Consider the following 17,360-nt stretch of genomic DNA (forward strand, 5'->3'; position numbering starts at 1 on the left):
AATTAGTATTAACCAGTACCTTAATACTGGTCATATAGTGTATACGTGACCAATGCATGCCTGAAAAGTGATTACAAACATGCATATAATGTAATTATTTGTAAAGCATCCAGACTGCATACAATGAAAAACTAAGAAGCCATGAAAAGAGATTAAGGGTACAATACAGGCATCAGGGATACCTTTTTTAGGACTCTTGTATTGCAGAGCTGGGATAATTGCAGTGCACAGCGTGCTATCGAACATAACGTCTATTCAATTCATTCCTCTTTTGACCTTCCTCTAGTGCACCAAGCACCAGAATAGGCTCAATCTCACAAGACCCAGCAGATTAGAAAATTGTGACGCATCTCTCTCGACAGAGAAGATCCGATCATAAGCTCATTAGTGGTGCAATAGAGAGTGCGTCTCTGACCAAGGGAAAACCAGTCCATGCTGGAAACTAATTTCTCTTCCTACCTTCTTCTAGAAAAATTGATGCCACGATATAACTGGAAAAAGAAAATTAGATAAAAACTTTTGTAGTCAATGAAAATCAGACATGAATGATCAAATTAAACAAATGACGACATGAGCTTTCTAATAAAATCTATTTCCTTTTTGCTTAGCTTTACATGAGAATTAAGTCACCATGAGGCATTATAATTTGTTAGAGATGTTTACAGTTGACCTGTAATTGATTCAATTAAGCATTATAGGTGGATTAACTAATTGTTGGAGCAGCCTCTCTTGCCTTATCCCCACTCTTCCTCAAACAGTGCCTCTTCAAAGCCCACCTGTTCAGACTCCCCCTTCAGCCTGTGTGATTTATCATTGCAATTTCTGTGCCTTGTATTGTATTGCTTTCGTTAATTTGTTCAGTTACTGAATGCTGTAATTTATATCTGTGTATTTTAATTTTGGTAATTTCTTCTATTATGCGATATTATACCAGCTGTCTTTTGTTTTTGCTCCTCTTTACTGTGTACTTTGCATTATTAATATTCTATGGTTCACTGATCATAAATCACCTTGAATAAGAGTGCATGTTCCATGCCTTCCTAAATGTTGCTGTTAGGAGGTGTTTAGCAATAATGTGTCAGAAGGAAGGAGGTGGTTGGCATACAGACAGTGGTGGTCTGTGTGGATGTCCAGGGCTGTTCTTATTACATATGTGGCACTGTTATTCAAGGTGACTTATGATCAGTGAACCATAGAATATTAATAAGGCACAATACACAGTGAATAGTGGCAGAAACCAAAGACAGCTGGTATAATATCACATAATAAATAACCAGACAAAGTTACCAAACAAAGGTTTAAATGAATCTGGCTGCTTGCACACCAGATTGGAATTTACAGCTGCTAACGTATTTTGCCTTGCATTTCACAACTATGCACAGATGTTCACAGAGATCCTGAAGAATGAAATTCCTCTAGCTTTTGCCAATGCCCTTCCTTCAGATTACCATGCTGTCACTATCTTAGGGCACCACTGCTCATGAAACATCAGCAGGTTGACCTGTCTTGGTTACTCTGTTACACGTCCCAACAATCACCCCTCTTTCAGAGTCACTGAGGTCTCATCTTGGAGACACATTAGCCACAATTATAGCCAACAGGCCTGTCCAGCAGTTTTATACTTGACATGACCATAAGCAGCCTAGGATAAGACACATTTGAGGGGAAGACCTTGCTTTCAGGTTACGTTCCATTTTTTGCGCACTACCTGCAAATCCTTCCTTATTCTATATGATATTTTACTGAAGTGATTTTTGAATTAGCATTCTAAAATGCAAACTAGAGTATTAGTTTTAAAAAGTCAAAATGAATGTGCATGATCAATTCTAGTCCATTATGTCTCGATTCTTGAATTGTTTACACAGTGATGCATGGCTGAGGCTGGTGGGATCCCACTAGTTCTACTGACAAAACATACCCTCTGTACAATTCCTATCTGACCAAGCTTTAGACATCCCTTCACTTAGTACCTCAGAATGTACTGCAGTGTTTTTTAAATCTGATTTATTTGCACTTTGACTTGCTTTTTTAAAACGTGTATATTTTCTGTTTTTAAACATAAAAGTACAAAATTGCCTGTGGTTATGGATATATTTTTTGTCTGTGCTTGAGTCATAGTTACAATAATTATTCTGTTTGAAAGTTAATACTTCTAACATGCACTTCAGAACACTGTAATTTACCAGATAGTATTTCAGGAACAAAAGCCTAGAGCAGCTGAAAAGCAGGTTTTTCAAAGAGATTGTGATCCTAGCAGCTTTCCAGGGAATTTGATTCTAATAGTACTCTCACCATGTTGAGGAGCCGCTGAAGAAAGCAGCTTAGGCAAGGCAAAGTGTAAAGTGCCCTTGAGGGAAGAAGACAGGCAAGATTCACTGAAGATCAACTATCACCACACTACTTCAAAGCCTTCTTGAAAGTTTGCCAAAGGGAGAAGGCCATTTGGCCAGTCTATCTTTTTGCTTTTTAGTTCCAAATTGACCCAAGGACCTTATATTGCTGTTTTTCCTTGTGCAAGAGTATGATCAGTAGAAGGATGATGTGTTGGGATATTACATTTTACCTATTTTGGAAATAGTCTACTGGACCCCGATCTACCAGTACACGCAGTGAGAAAAGAGTAGCTAAGAAAATTTGGTCTTTCAAATTTTTGTGATATTCCTTGATAACTTGTAATCTACATATCACATGCCAAGCATTCACATTACTAAGATAGATTTTGTAAGTGTCCGAATACAGCAGCCTAGAAACTGAAACAAAAAAACAGCACAGAAGAAATGAGCACTATTTCATGTTAGCCAGAGGAGCTGACAAACACGAAGAGAAAGCACTCAACCGATATCTAGTATCAGTACTACTAGACTGCATCTAGTAGTGTCTGTACTAGATGCAGTCAACTATTGGTGCCAGAGCTCCAGCTTACCCAAACAGACGCTACAAGATAACACAACACACATGGGATCACCACAGGAGTCGGTCTACCTGTAAGCCCCTGGGTGTGCAATAATTACACATTACCAATGTGTCAGCTCAGTGACAATGCAATATGTTTGCTTCTGAATTTCAAACTGAAGACCTGTACAGCTTCCCGTCAAGCTAACAAAAACAAGGTTTGGGAAATACTTCTTCTGAATCTATAAACTCAGAAAACTGTGAGTTTTTGTAGTTGCATGATAGCCTTATAAAAAAATTAGTGAGATAATTACCAATGAATTGAGACTCAAAACTGCAAAAAAAATGTATACATTCACTTAATGAAGGAACGTTATGTGTTGAAAAAATGCAAAAACGTTGCCTGACAGTTCTTAGGGCCTTGTCAAATGATAGTTTAACTTTGAATTGGTCACAGAAGTGTCAATATCCAACAACTTTGAAACCTAATGCCAAATAAATAGTAATTATAAATATCAAAAGGTAGAATGGACTTAAAAAGACACGTTATGGAGTATACTTCACAACATTTCCTCCCTGAAAGCATACTATAAAATTGTATTAATTACAATACTGTTTACAACTGACAACACTTTATTTGAACATTTAGAGTATAAATTTAATTAACAGCTCAGTAGTTATGGTATGTAGGTAGAGTGCTAATTTCTTAATTGTCCTAAAGTATGACCCCTACATTCAGAGAGATCTCCCACTTAGGTAAGGCTGCTTTGAACAGAGACAAGTCACTAACAACATCACACACAGCCCACTATAACTATTAGCAGGTTGATCCTGGACATATGAAATAGTATCAACATGGTGCAGCTAATTCAACTGAAGTCTTCACTGTAATCTGATGCCCTTACCGAGGAACAGGGAGAAAGTAACATTGACCTTATAAATTTCAAAATTCCAACATACCTTTAAACAATCGCGTAAGGTGAAAAAAAAACTATACAAAATATAACTGTACTTCACCTTCAATGAAACTGGGAAACTGGAATGATGCTTAATTATACTTCACCGTTTACCTCCTTTCTAGCTCTTTCAACATCTCCAGCACAAGCTTAGATCAGTCCCCCCTTCAGATAAGGGAGAAGCTGGCCTTCACACCAAGGTTGCGGTCAAGGAATTTTATCTACAGTAAAAAAGCAGAGTAATACATTTCTCTCTCTTGTGGTGAAACAGCAGTGGGTGACCAGCTCAGCCTTTTGACCAGAAGCCTCCTGGTAAGCTGTTATTCTTAGTCTGAAGAAATGTACACTGTGCTCCACACTTAAGCAGCTTCTTAATTCAACTGAAGCACACTGTTTCTTTCCATATCATGCATTGAAGAATTTTTCAGGTTTTCCCACCACTTAATTTCACAGTAATTACTAATATTCTAACGACTGCGAGAGTGCATACCAGCAGCTGTTAAATATTAATGACCAAGATTAAAACAATAATAACTATCGTAGCACATCTAACATGTTTATACAGCACAGCTATTTTGACAATCCTTTATTGCAAATAATAACGAGACGGTTCTCAAATATCAAAAGCTACCAGATTTGCATGACATTCCGAGAAATTCAGCTCCACGGTTCTCTCATTTCTGGAAGATAATTAACTTTCAGTGCTCCTACTACCCATTCACTTTGCCAAGAGCAAAGATAAACTGACAAACACAAGGATCTCTGGTTACTCAGTGGTGTTCAGCAGATCAGGATCTCAGTCACATGTTAGCTTTACTGTGATGGCAGTGGTGAAAAGATCTAGGATCCTGCTGCAATCAGCCATTGTACAAACCAGCCCCGCCCACATTTACAACATCTGCATGCAGCAGGGCCTCCTTGTAATTTGCTGACAACATTCCTGCCCCACCTTATTCACTGGAGTTCCAAGAGGAAGCACATATGGCCTAATGTTCTATTACACATACCTCCCAAAAGGAATTACTGAAAATATCTGGAAAGTTAAATGGTGTGGGAGGCAAAGTTTGTTACCTTATTTTAATTAACAGTCATTAAAATGTTGATGGAAGATATAACCTATTTCTACAATTTAGTAAACCTGTACCATGCTAAAATTGCTTGGTTTAAAACATTTCACCATACAGCAAATGGTCCGAGTTTTATTCGGCGACACCGACAAAGTTATTTTCATTTACGTCCCACAGATGAGACACTAAACCACAGTTCTGATAATCTGGATATTAAAGATTCCATGGCACTGTTCATAAGAGAAGGGATGTTAACCCTGGTGTTCTGGCTAAACTCTGCTCTAAATTTTCTCAATCTGGCCTACTTAAAGTTCCCCCTCAGTTCAACTTGTGGAGCAATGTTGAACCTCTCCACTTGATCTGTAATGCAGTGAGGCTGCTTGTACATAATGTCTGCCACACATCCACAGGTAATGGTGGCACACTTCAAACTTCAATGGTGGAAAACGTGGGTCCCCCCTGTGTGTAAAGTAGAATAAACAAAAATTCAGCACAGTTGATTCTTATCACTCATATATGATTCTCGCCAATGACAATCCACGATGCTCCAAGCTGAATGCTTAAAACGCATTTAAATGTCACCAGCCAGTATCACACCATCTTTCAATTCTGCCAAATTTGAAAAACAAATAAGCATCTAACATTCACAAAGCGGCTGTGGTTTCTCAGCATTAACCCAGCCAGGGATGATTTGGATACATGAACAAACTGGCGGGCAGAGTTGTTCCGAAACGCTTCCTTTAATCGCTCGTGCACAATAAGGGGGTTTGTTTGGGGAGCAGGCGAACAGACAGATCGTGGCACCCTGCAGCCCCTGCCAATCACTTAGACGAGCACTTCCTTCCGCGCCCTTTGTGTGCTTCACCACCTGCTACGGCTTCTAATAGCTGGAATGCGAGTCAAAACAACTGATGCCGAGATTTACACCAAAGCCATGTAGTGCTGAATGCTTACATTGAGCCTGTGAGGAGTAACTCAATGACTGCTCTATGCCTTTATTCTCAGAAACCAAATGGGGAAATAAAACCCAGTTGACTATTAAATACACTTCATGTTGAGCGTAATTAATTTTTTAATGAGAAAATTAAGAAACTAAGCAATATCAAAAACCTGCATGCAGCGGTTCCAGACACATACATCCTACCATGACCACAATCCTATATCAAGGGACTAAAGAAAATCTAGTGCTTCTTCAACGCATTACTGATTATCTGTAATAATGTTTATTTCCAGTGCTACTGTACAGGTAAAATGTGCCATTATCATGTCATTGTCTAGGAACTAGAACATGCTCTCACCCGCAGATTAATGCACTAGAGATCTTCATCCAAAGCACACAGTGCTGCTCAAGTACACTTAAACTAGGCTGAAGGCAACAAAAGGCATCAATCACTACAATTATAGTTCTCAAACTACAGCAGCTGCTCAGGATTGACAGGAGTCGACTGCAACTTTTCATTAAAAAAATACTTTGACAGGTTACCAATGTTCGAAAAAGCAAACACACATCAAGCTACTCTGATTAACATTACAGACATTGTTCAAAACGAAATGGTAGAAGGTAGTTTTAAGTGTAATAAACTTTATAAAGTATTTTTTTTCTACACAAGATAAAGAAATTAGCCACACTGAACAGCAGGTGGTTGTAGCAAACACAAAAAAAAAGCAATTTAAGAAAGTAACCACTTTATCGCGGTAAAGGGGCATTATATCCCTTATGCCTACATTTTATTTTGTAAGCTAGTCTATGTGTTAGTAGCCTATGTTTGTATGTTGAGGAACTTAAAACATTAAGCCAAAACAAATATAGAGAGGTTCTGTATTATGTACACTATTCTTTGTGTCACTAATTACAAAACAATTAAGTGATTCAGAAATAATGTACTAATATATGGCTTTTGTGACTTTTAGGTATCCCAATATTACCAAATCTTCAACAAATGCAAATTGCCTTTTCCAATAGACTGAAGTGACTTTTCAATACCTCATCACATTTTTCACAGAAATGAAGTCTGCTTTTATCACAAACCTCACAATGAAGACTTAGTGGACGAAATGTTCCCATCTTAACCGTCTTTTGGGTCTGTGCAACACAGTTTTTTGTACTAATACAGAATGGAATATGTCACCCATGCAAAAAAGAGGAAATAACGTTGACATGATGATTTTAAATCTGACATCTCAAAAAGTATACTCAGCCTCAATTTTCTTTTCAAGTCATGACAGCAAAACAGTAAAGCTACACTGTTTTAAATGTAGTATTATCTTAAAATCAGAGTAACAGGTCAACCCGTTGTTGGTGGGACTGGAGGACCAATAGATAACGCCCTTCCCTCTGGAACACAGTTTCCAAATCAGTGTCCCAGTATGGTGAGCAAGGTGCCATCCCATGAATAAATGAACTGAGGTCTTCACTACTTGGTCAAAAAGATGATCCTTGCTGAAAGAGTAGGCTTATTAAACCCAGTTCCTGACTAAATATCCCATATAACCTAATCTCCCCTTTAATTTAACTGATGAAGCATCATGTCTGCCGTGTAGTGGGGTGCTGGTGCATAATGGCTGATGCATATCACTTTAGTGGTGGTTGGGTGGGTCCCGTCCTATATGTAAAGTGATTTGGGATGAAAAAATACTACACAAATGCAAGGAACTTAACCTGTATTGAAAAGAGTATTGTATTTAAGAGCTATATTATATAAGAGCTATACCATTATAGCTGCAAAAGAAACAATAGTCCTTATCTACATGAACTCTGTTCCTCTTTAAAAAAAAAAGAGTTCTGTTCCTCTGTTAAAAAACATCAGTGTAGATTTGTGCATTTTTCCACAGTTTTTGAGCATGGGTATGTAACGTGGAAATGTGTTACCTGAACAGTTACACCCAAGTGTTTCTCGATTTTTAATTTTTATTGGCAGAAAAGACTGCAACATAAATGTAGCCAACAATATTCCACTGCTATTCCAATAAAATATTAATCACTGAAATCACATTACAGTTCAAGATTGGAGGTGACAGTGAAGGTATTTGCTTCCGATATTTGGAGCCATTCCACACATTGTGTTTTTGCTAAGACTATTCCTCGTGTGAGCTGAACTCAGTCACATATCCCCCGTCTATAACTACTGCAAAAATGTATCTGTTTATGCTAACTAGTCACCAATGCCATGCACCTCTCCTGCCACTTTATGAGTTCTTTCATATACCTATATACTATGAATTTCTAGTTTCCTTTATTGTCTGTCCTTCAAAACTCATAGGAAAATGTGAAACATTTCTTGACACTAACTTCACTCATGCAGAAAGTGGCTGACATCTAAACTCAGAAGAGAAATTCTCCAATTTTTCCCCACCAGCATTCTGTCTTGCTGAGATGAGGGCTAGTCTCATAAAGGAGTTATTTAGTTCATTCAGAACTGAAAACAGACACTTTGCAAAAAAAATACTCTATGGTGCTGTCAAATCTAGAAGAACCGTGGAACTATTTTTATTTCTATAAAAGAGTCAAAACTGCTTCATCTATAAGTCTGCAAAGAGAAAGAAAAAATCAACACCCATCCTCTTGTAGATCCTCAGCATGCGGTTTTGTGTTCCACTTGCTTCAGCAGTTTTAGAAGTAAATGGCTTGGCTCTGTCACTCTGTCCACCCATCACTGCTCCAGCCACTGACTCCTCAACAAAAATCAAATTATCGTGTGCCAGATACGCCATTTAAGGGTACCTAGAACACTTATGCAGTTTTTTTCCCCAGAGTGGGGACGACTCTCACTTAACTTACAAAGGGAGTTATTGTTCAGCAATTAAGCAATTGGTGCTAATCTTGCCTGTTTTTTTTTTTAAAAAACAGCACTATTAGTGTTGCAGGTGCCAATGGTGACAAACCTAAAAAACAGTTGCCAGACATTTTTAGGTTGCATTGAAACCATTTTTGTGGCCGTCAGGAACCAAGAATCTTACAATCTTGGGAGAAAAAAAAACATGAGGCAGTGTGTTTGGAAAGAGGTATTCCAACTTCAGTCGGGTCATCACGTGAAAAACATTTTAACTCAGACAGAAGCTACAATCTCCACTCTGCCTGATATCTTGGTCACAATGTGTCCTCTTCATAATACTTGAGAGATTTCAAAATAAATGGTCCCTAATTTACAACAATACATTACCTCAAAATAAAATACAACAGCAAAGTATCAAATAATTTACAAATATACCAAAATAAAACCTTACAAAAGAAAGAGATAATGAATTGGATAATGCTTAATAGTAGTATTTAAAGTTTTCAGATAACCATTAGACTTATTTATTAATATAAAGGTGTAATGTAAGGATAACTGTAAAACATAATTATGGCTAAAAAGTTCTGAAACTATGAGCACCTTCAATGCTATATTGTTGAACTATGCACAAGTGAAAGAGTCCTTAAATTCTTTCACCCAGGTGTCGAGAGTGGCCCTGCGTGCCTGGGCTGAGTCTACCGGAGGCCCCTCAGGGTCTTAAGCTGACTGATAACACTGCTTTCACTCTGATCCAGAATGGGGAGAGCAGTGGCTAATATCAGAATAAGTAACTTGTACTTACAAAGTGGACTGTTAGTGGAAGATGAAACAGCATTTGTAACGGCTTGATTTAAACAATATATCTGTCTCAATTATGTACCAGTCTGACTAACAGTATGTAAGCCCATATAACAGTATATACTAACCCAACATCCAATCCTCTGTTTGTATAACAACATTTTCAAATATTTATAAAAATTTCTAATGTCATATTTTATATATCACAATGGTAACATTGCATAAACTTGTTCACTGCTAATATCTGAGAACATTATCTGTGGATTTCTGGAATGTTCAATGATGGTTTTCATTTTAATTTCGTTAAGTCATTACAGGGTTTAACTCTTGAAGTCCAGGCTTATATCAGCATCCCAAGTTGTCTTTGGCACAACTTTTGGTAATTTCTCCACATGACCAAATGCATGAGCAATGCTTTAAAAAGCACTGTAAGCTATTTTCCTTTAGACGTGTGTGAATGTTTGATCTAAACCAGTGGCATCTGGTATTTTTTGTGATGAAAGCTACTTCTGATTAACCAAAAACATCCTAAGCCACTACATCTTAAACTGAAATTTGCAAATGTACTGTAAATACATTGCCCAGAAAAAGAATTAGGCTAGCAATTTCAAAACTTATTTTTACTTTGCAGTCAAGCAATTTGTATTTGTAATCATGAGACCAACATGAATTAAGCACTATATGCCTCATTTTTAGGTAATTCCATATACACATTTGATCATATTAAAATAAAAACATACTTTGTGTTCAACCCAGTAATTTTAAGTGACCACAAGTATCGGGACACATTCACATTAAGTTTCAATGTGCAAACATCAGTATTTGTTTCCATATCCCTTTGAGGCAATAACGGCAAGAAGTCCACAACCCACAGAGCTCACCAAACTCCTTGTGTATTCATTTGAGAAGCTTTGCCAATCCAATGACTGAGCTGAGCTAATGGCTATTTTTGGGGTGCTCCGACTATGAAATCGACATTCATCAGGATTTAAATCTGGAAGTTATCTTGGCCAGTCAACATTTTTTTGCTTTTTTCTCCAGATGAACATCAAGGACATCAGTCTTACTACATTCGTTTTCTTCACAGTAAAAAAAAAAACAGCTGCAGTGTGTGATGTTGTTTCCAGCAGAAAAGGCTGTCCCTAAAATCTTGTCTTTAATACTATGAAAAATCGTCCCCTAGCTCTTGAAGGACAGGCCTGCCTCCGCAGGCCACAAAAACCAATGGTAGAAATGTTTTTACCAAGATGTTGGTTGGGTTGCAAACTACTCCCAGGCAATAACCAACAGTCAAAGTCTTTGATGAAAAGTGCAAGTTTGTTTTCCCACCATTACAGCGTACCCCAAGATCCCATCTCAGGTCACATGGATCTACAATTCATAAAGTAGGGGTCAGAATGAACATTTTCTAATAGGATATAAAGTACTTAATCTAAGTGTCAATGTAGGTAAGGCATCAGAGGTGTTTTGAAAGTATTCGTACAAAGGCTACTGTGCTTCTCACTGGCAAATGGCAAGTCTACCGTTAACATCTTGGCGTCCTCATAATGGCGCACACTGACATGCAGAGGGATGCATCCACATGCAAGGCTCTGAGCAGATAACAAGCAGACAGGCATGTGTGAAGTGGAAAGCACTACACTGAGAGCAGCAGTGCAGGAAAGCTCAGTCTGTAGCAAGGGGGAAATCCAGGAGTCGAATCAAAGCTTCAAACGTCCTCAGCCTGGTAGACACAAGGAAGAACAAGGTAAACCCAGGAGAGAATATGAGGAAATGAGCAAACGTCAGAACACGGTGAAGTGAGCACGTAATGGTGTAGCACAGCAAGGAAGGGGTTTGATTCCAGGGAAGCAAACCCAATGACTGACCATTGGTGTAGAGTGCAGGTAGGACTTAAAATACAGGGAGTAACCATGTGAGGCGCCGTTAGGGGTAGGAGTACTCATAATCTCACCCCTAACGAGTTCATACAGCCCTGCCAGAAGAATCAGGTGGCATAGAAACGTGGCTGGTTGCCATAGTGACCTGTGAGTGCAGGTCTGCAACCTGATAAAAACCAACAGTCGTTCATTCAATGTTCCCTCTACCTGTGTCACTCATTTCGGATTTATTCACCTTCAATACAAAAAGTAATTTTTCTGGCTCATAAATTCCAGATAACTCACACCACCAAGATTTGTACGGCTCATATTTGAAATGCTTAAATTGTGCAATCTGCAGGCAGGTTATACTGCTGGGCAAATAAATCTGAGTGGGTTATATATATAAATTACTCTCTGGTCTCTGAGCTGCTGGTAAAATACACATTATTAAGTTATTTCAGATACTCATCACTAATTGTTTTTAATTTACTTAATAGTGAAGTTGATAGCAAAAGATTTTTTCAATGTTTCTTTGCACAAGTAATGTACTTGTTGCAAATATACGATTGTGCAACCAGATCTGACCATTACTACTGCAGATTAGCTCTAATTCTTTTCAAGTCAATAAAGTCAAACAAACTGAAACATGGGTTATCGTATCTGCATCATACTGAAAATGCAGGCGATACTAAATTTTCATTTTTCCATTTTCACTGACAAAGACCCAATTCCTCACCTTCATGCATGACTACTAATGGCACCTCACACTCGTAAAGAACTTTTCTAATTTAAATAAGCATCTTAAAATTTTCAGTTAAACCTGAGATAAGCTGCAGGGTATGTCTGTCTTTAAGATTTAGATTTTATGTCTTGATCTCCCTTTAAGCTGTTCCTCAAATAAAGCAATTCTTCTTGGATTCCACTGAGTTAGAACTGTGTATGGTGTACTTGCCAGGTGTATTCTGCACCTTCCAGGAGAAAAAAATATCCTCAGATCATTTCTCTTTCAAAAAAAGCGTGCCAAGTACATGTTGAATTAACAGAATACAATTATTTTCTGCTACGCCTGCCAAAAGCCTTTTACAGTACATATTAGCCACAGGACTGAAAACACAACATTTTCTCATTTCTTGGACCTTGCAACTATAATTTGTAAAAAGATGAATGCAGAAAAAGAATAAGTCTAGTAAAACTCAAGAGCATCAAGATCCACACTAAATCCAGTTACATGATGTAGTGCAAAGGAAAAAAACAAATGCAGAAATAAATCCAGAATTCTGAAAAAAAAACTTATATGGTAGGGTATTATGTTTCCAAAATACACATTTAAGTTCACCATTTTGCTTTACAGATCTGGACAGGCAGCCCTCTTCTGAACTCACTATGTGTAATGCTAAGGATAAAGCTAACAATTTAAACTACATCATCATTGACAAAACTACATTCTATACCAACAATCTACAGTGTCTGCCAAACACGTCAAGGTCAAGTTTTAAAATGAAAACTGAACACCAAATATACTGTACTGTAAGGAACTGTACAGTAGTCACAAATGGAATATCAACACAATGCGAATGAAAGCATCCTATGGTCAAATTAGTTTGGATGGCACAAAGGAAGAGCACAGTAGTTATACTGAATAAGAAGTTATTAACCTTGTTTTTATATCAAACAGCATGAAGCAGAGCATGTTAAATAATCACACAAAACACCATTTAAAGGTGTTCTATTAAAAGAGCCGAGTGTTCAGCATACCCATGACTGCTACTCTGTTGTGTTACTGCTTTTTCTGAATATTTCAGAACAGGCCCACAATGGCAGTCTGACATTTCTGGTGTGTCTTGGATAAAACTAAACATCATAAAACAGAATTCATTTCAGTCACCAGAAAGACCAGCACGATGGGTAAACCGGATGAATTCCAACATACTATATTTCCAAACTACCTTCCTGTCTCATTCTATGTGTCTTCTTCTGGGAATTAAGCATTGGTGGCTGATAGCCTGTAAATCAAGTTCAACTACATTTTTTTTTTATGTTGAACACGTTTTTTTAATGTTGAATTTCAAGAGAACAGCGTTATGTTTAGGTTTAAAAGTCATTGGCTCTGTTTAGCGGAGCCAAGCAGAGGGTTTAACATTGTCTGTTGAAGATGGGATGCGGACTCACTATAGGTGAATTGTCACTGTATGTATCCCAACTTGTGGATGTACAGCATATCAAGCTATATGCATCAGGTACAGGTGTTAAGAAGAAGGAGGCAACAAGCAATCAATCTTTATCAGCGTTGTGAATGACATCATGAGTGACTTTCAGTCACACTGGAAGCAGCTCCAGATGTAACGATCATAAATAAATTTCACATTGTCTAAGTTATTAAGTTATATCACAGCAGATCTGTAGAACAAGTATCAAAGTCCTTCACACCTTTAACAAACACTAAAGATGATTCCATACCTAATATAAGACTACTTTAGGATCTCATACATGTTTGGTAAAGATTTTTGTGTAATAGACAACCCATGGAAATTCCTGGATCTACTTCTTTACCCTTTACTTCACAAGATGATCGTGACTATCCATGTGAGAATGAAAAGTGGGACTTGATCAGCAATTTAAACAAAATCTACATATACTAAACTAGATCTGTACTGTACAGACCTACAAAACAATGGTTAATCAATAAAAAGGATCAAAAACTCAAGACTTAACTGTGACCATACACATTACTGCAATTTAAAACAGAAACTTAGTAGTAGAAGTCAAAGCAATGCTAAATTCAATACAACACAAAATGCACATTCAGCAGTCTTGGTTGCTTAAGATGGAACAATGAATGATTTTTAAAGGTATTTCAATACTCTTGAATATTTATACATAGTTGTAATTTTGAAAAAAAAATCAATTCAGTATGACTAACTTCAGTCACAATGAAATGTTTTGAAAGAATTGTTATACTCCATCTTCATTCTGCAACCAGTGCACTCAAGGACCCCTATCAGACAGGGCAAAATGGTACAAGTGTAAAAGTATACAAGCACTAAGAAACTCCACTATCTTTTGTGCCCATATTTTTTGTTGACTTTTTGCTGGTATTTAACACTTCTCAGGCAAATGGGTTGGTAGGAAAGCTTTTGTATATGGGAGTAATATGGGAGTGGATCTATTTTTTTTTTTTTAGTAATCAGTGACAGTATGTGGGAGCGAGCTCAAGGAAGTCTCTCAATATCCGCACTAGCATAGGGGTACCAAGGTACATACACAGTGCTGTGTACTGTCCCTTTGCTTTTCATATTGTACACTAATAATTGTGTAATGCACTATGACAACTGTTTGATTATTAAGTTTGCAGATGTTGTTGCCCTGATTGGACTTTGAATGATGACAAAAACAACTACAGATAATTCGTTTTCATAATTGGTGTCTGGATAATTCATTTTTTAAACAAAGAAAACAACATTAATATGATGAAAATAAATATTCTATTCCCATGATCTCTGTAAATGTTAATGCCACTGATATTAAAACAGTAAATGAATATAAATACCTTGGCACTATTATGGATTGTAAATGGACTTGGACCACTAATATGGAGACAAGGTATTTGAAGGTGCTACACCTATTTTTTAGGATTTTTGTATTTTTTAGGAAGTTTTGGATAGCACAATGTTGACACTTTTTTCAGAAGAGTTTTTTTCAGAGTGTTCTAACCTTTTGTATTTAGAGCTGGGGATGTTATTTGTCCTTGCAGAACAAAACTAAGTTGAAAAATGTGAGCAGCACTAAAAACTCTCTAAAAGCTCTTGCACATTAAAACGAAGATGATCCCTCTCATCCACACTTTTCAGAATACACTCTCCTATCCTCTGGAAGGATTTACCAGATCCCCTGTGTAAAAACTAAGAGAGCACTTACTTCCTTTATACCTAAAATAATTCAACTGTTGAATAATAAAAGTTTACAGGTAGGGAGGGATCTTATTAAAAATCTTTTATTATTTAAGATCTTAAGACTCTTTACAAGGTAATTGACCGTTTTTCTCTCTGGAAGAGATCTGATTGAGCAATGTTGTTGAATGCTTTGTATTATGGTATTGTACTGTTCTTGTATTATGTATTGTACTGGTCCTGTATTGTTGTCCTATACGTAATACGTTTATGAGCATTGGTGTGCAAGATAAATTACTTAACGGGGGAATAAAGGTTAATTCAAATGTTGTACAAACGCAAGAACTACTTCTAAAACATTACTGTTAGTTACTGTACCCTCCTACAGTCTTTAATGGACCAGTATACTACAGGAGTCAAGGTTCAAACATGGAGCCTCTATGAATAACCACTACTCTGCGTTAAAGGGACATACCTACGTGAAGCTTCTAACAATAATAAAACCTAGCAGAAAAACTTTCGTCTTCAGTTGGCTACTCATAATTGCCTTAAAATATTAAACTAGACTAGATTAAACTACAAGCACAAAGTGTGGAAAGCTCTATAAAATGAAAACCGGCCACGTGATTGAATTCTCTCTCCGCATTTAATACAAGAATGAAAACATTTAATGAATGGAAAAAGCGGAAAAAACAACTACAGACTGTTTCAAAAACATATTTTTCTGCTAAACAGCCGCGACTCCATGGCCCATAACTCAATTTAGATCAAAACAATGAATGTAAGTAGCTCTGACAGAGAGAGGAAAGAAATACTATTCAAGTTTCCTTGATGTACAGTAACAGCTGTTGCAAGATATTCCAGCACCCTTGCATTTAGTGTAACCGGTCACGTAAATGTTTCGCAATAAACCTTCAAACCGCGTTTTTCTCTATAAAAGCTTTAAATAAAATACATATAATTCATAAATAATGCGATTAAATAATTTAACTAGAACTGAGATTTTTTTATCAACCTTAGAAGGCAGAAACCTTAGTTATGCTACTGCGTTGTTCATAAAAAGTAACACTACTTAAATATAACTGAAACGTCATATTAAAAAGAGCATCGTGATATCTGTACATAATGAAACCCAAACTAGCATTGTTATGGTCACATCAAACTTTCTTAACACAAAAAGAAGACGCAAGGCCTAGCCACTTGATATTAAGACTGCGATTCATGTTTCCACGAATTTTCAAGTCTCTTACCTTCTTTAAATCCTCCTCTTCTTTGTTAGCTTACATGCGTGTCTTTGTGTTTCTTCAAGTAATGCTTTCGACGAGAACCTCGGCAATCTTTTTTATTGTTATTTTAAACTTGAAATCACTGCCTCTCCCATCTCTGTTCCATGCAGGAGACCCGCAACAAACTGTAGGTTTAATAATGTAAGGGGAACAAATCAGAACACCCCAACGAAAGAAAGGAAAGCAACGTGCAAATAAAAAGACCAAGTAAATGAAAAAAATAAAGAAAAAAAAACAAAGAGCGAAAAAAAGCCTGCGAGGTGCAACGGGTACAAAATGTAATCTACATGACAAAAGGCGACCAAGTGACTAAAAAGTCTACCAGTTCCTGTGTACTTCCCTCTCACTAAACTTGCAACAGCCCATCCAACAATATGGCCGCCCTTCATCCAGGGAAGCACAGAGCAGCCGGAGAAAGCACCCCTTCCATCTCTTTAGTTCCAAACCAGAGGCACAGTTTAAGAAATACAACATTTATGGAAGAGAGAATATTTGCATTATCATTGTAAATGAAGTACCATTTTGAGAATGAAGGGTTTTGGCATGTTGAATTACACATTTAAACTGTTTGCTCAGTAAGGAAGAGCAGAACAAAATTGACCCTCTGCCGCCCTCTAGTTCGTACGGCAGAGAATTCCAGGATCCAGGACCGTCCCAGAATGTTACGGGGGTTTTCCCTTATAAATTCGTCCGAAGCCCTTAAAAAAACGCCAGGGGCGACGCCAATGTGCCAATGTGATGCAGAACAGATGCTTGAAAAACACTGATAGCGTGCCAGTTAACACCCCCCTTAGTAGATTATCTAGTGCAGTGCTGTATAAAACATCAGGATGGGGCAC

At 37.3% G+C, this 17,360-nt stretch overlaps 1 protein-coding gene across 1 annotated transcript in view; it reads right to left on the minus strand.

The window, feature by feature from the left end:
• The window catches only part of yes1 (YES proto-oncogene 1, Src family tyrosine kinase), a 50,395-nt gene extending 33,494 nt beyond the window's left edge, over positions 1 to 16,901 (minus strand). Inside the window, exon 1 of the mRNA XM_088918961.1 lies at positions 16,486 to 16,901. The gene's annotated coding sequence lies outside the window, so the exon portion shown is untranslated. The remainder of the gene's footprint in view (positions 1 to 16,485) is intronic.
• Between the last annotated feature and the right edge of the window lie 459 nt (positions 16,902 to 17,360).

Source organism: Atractosteus spatula, chromosome 6 (genome assembly GCF_055471065.1).
Source record: "Atractosteus spatula isolate fAtrSpa1 chromosome 6, fAtrSpa1.hap1, whole genome shotgun sequence".
Classification (NCBI taxonomy): domain Eukaryota; kingdom Metazoa; phylum Chordata; class Actinopteri; order Semionotiformes; family Lepisosteidae; genus Atractosteus; species Atractosteus spatula.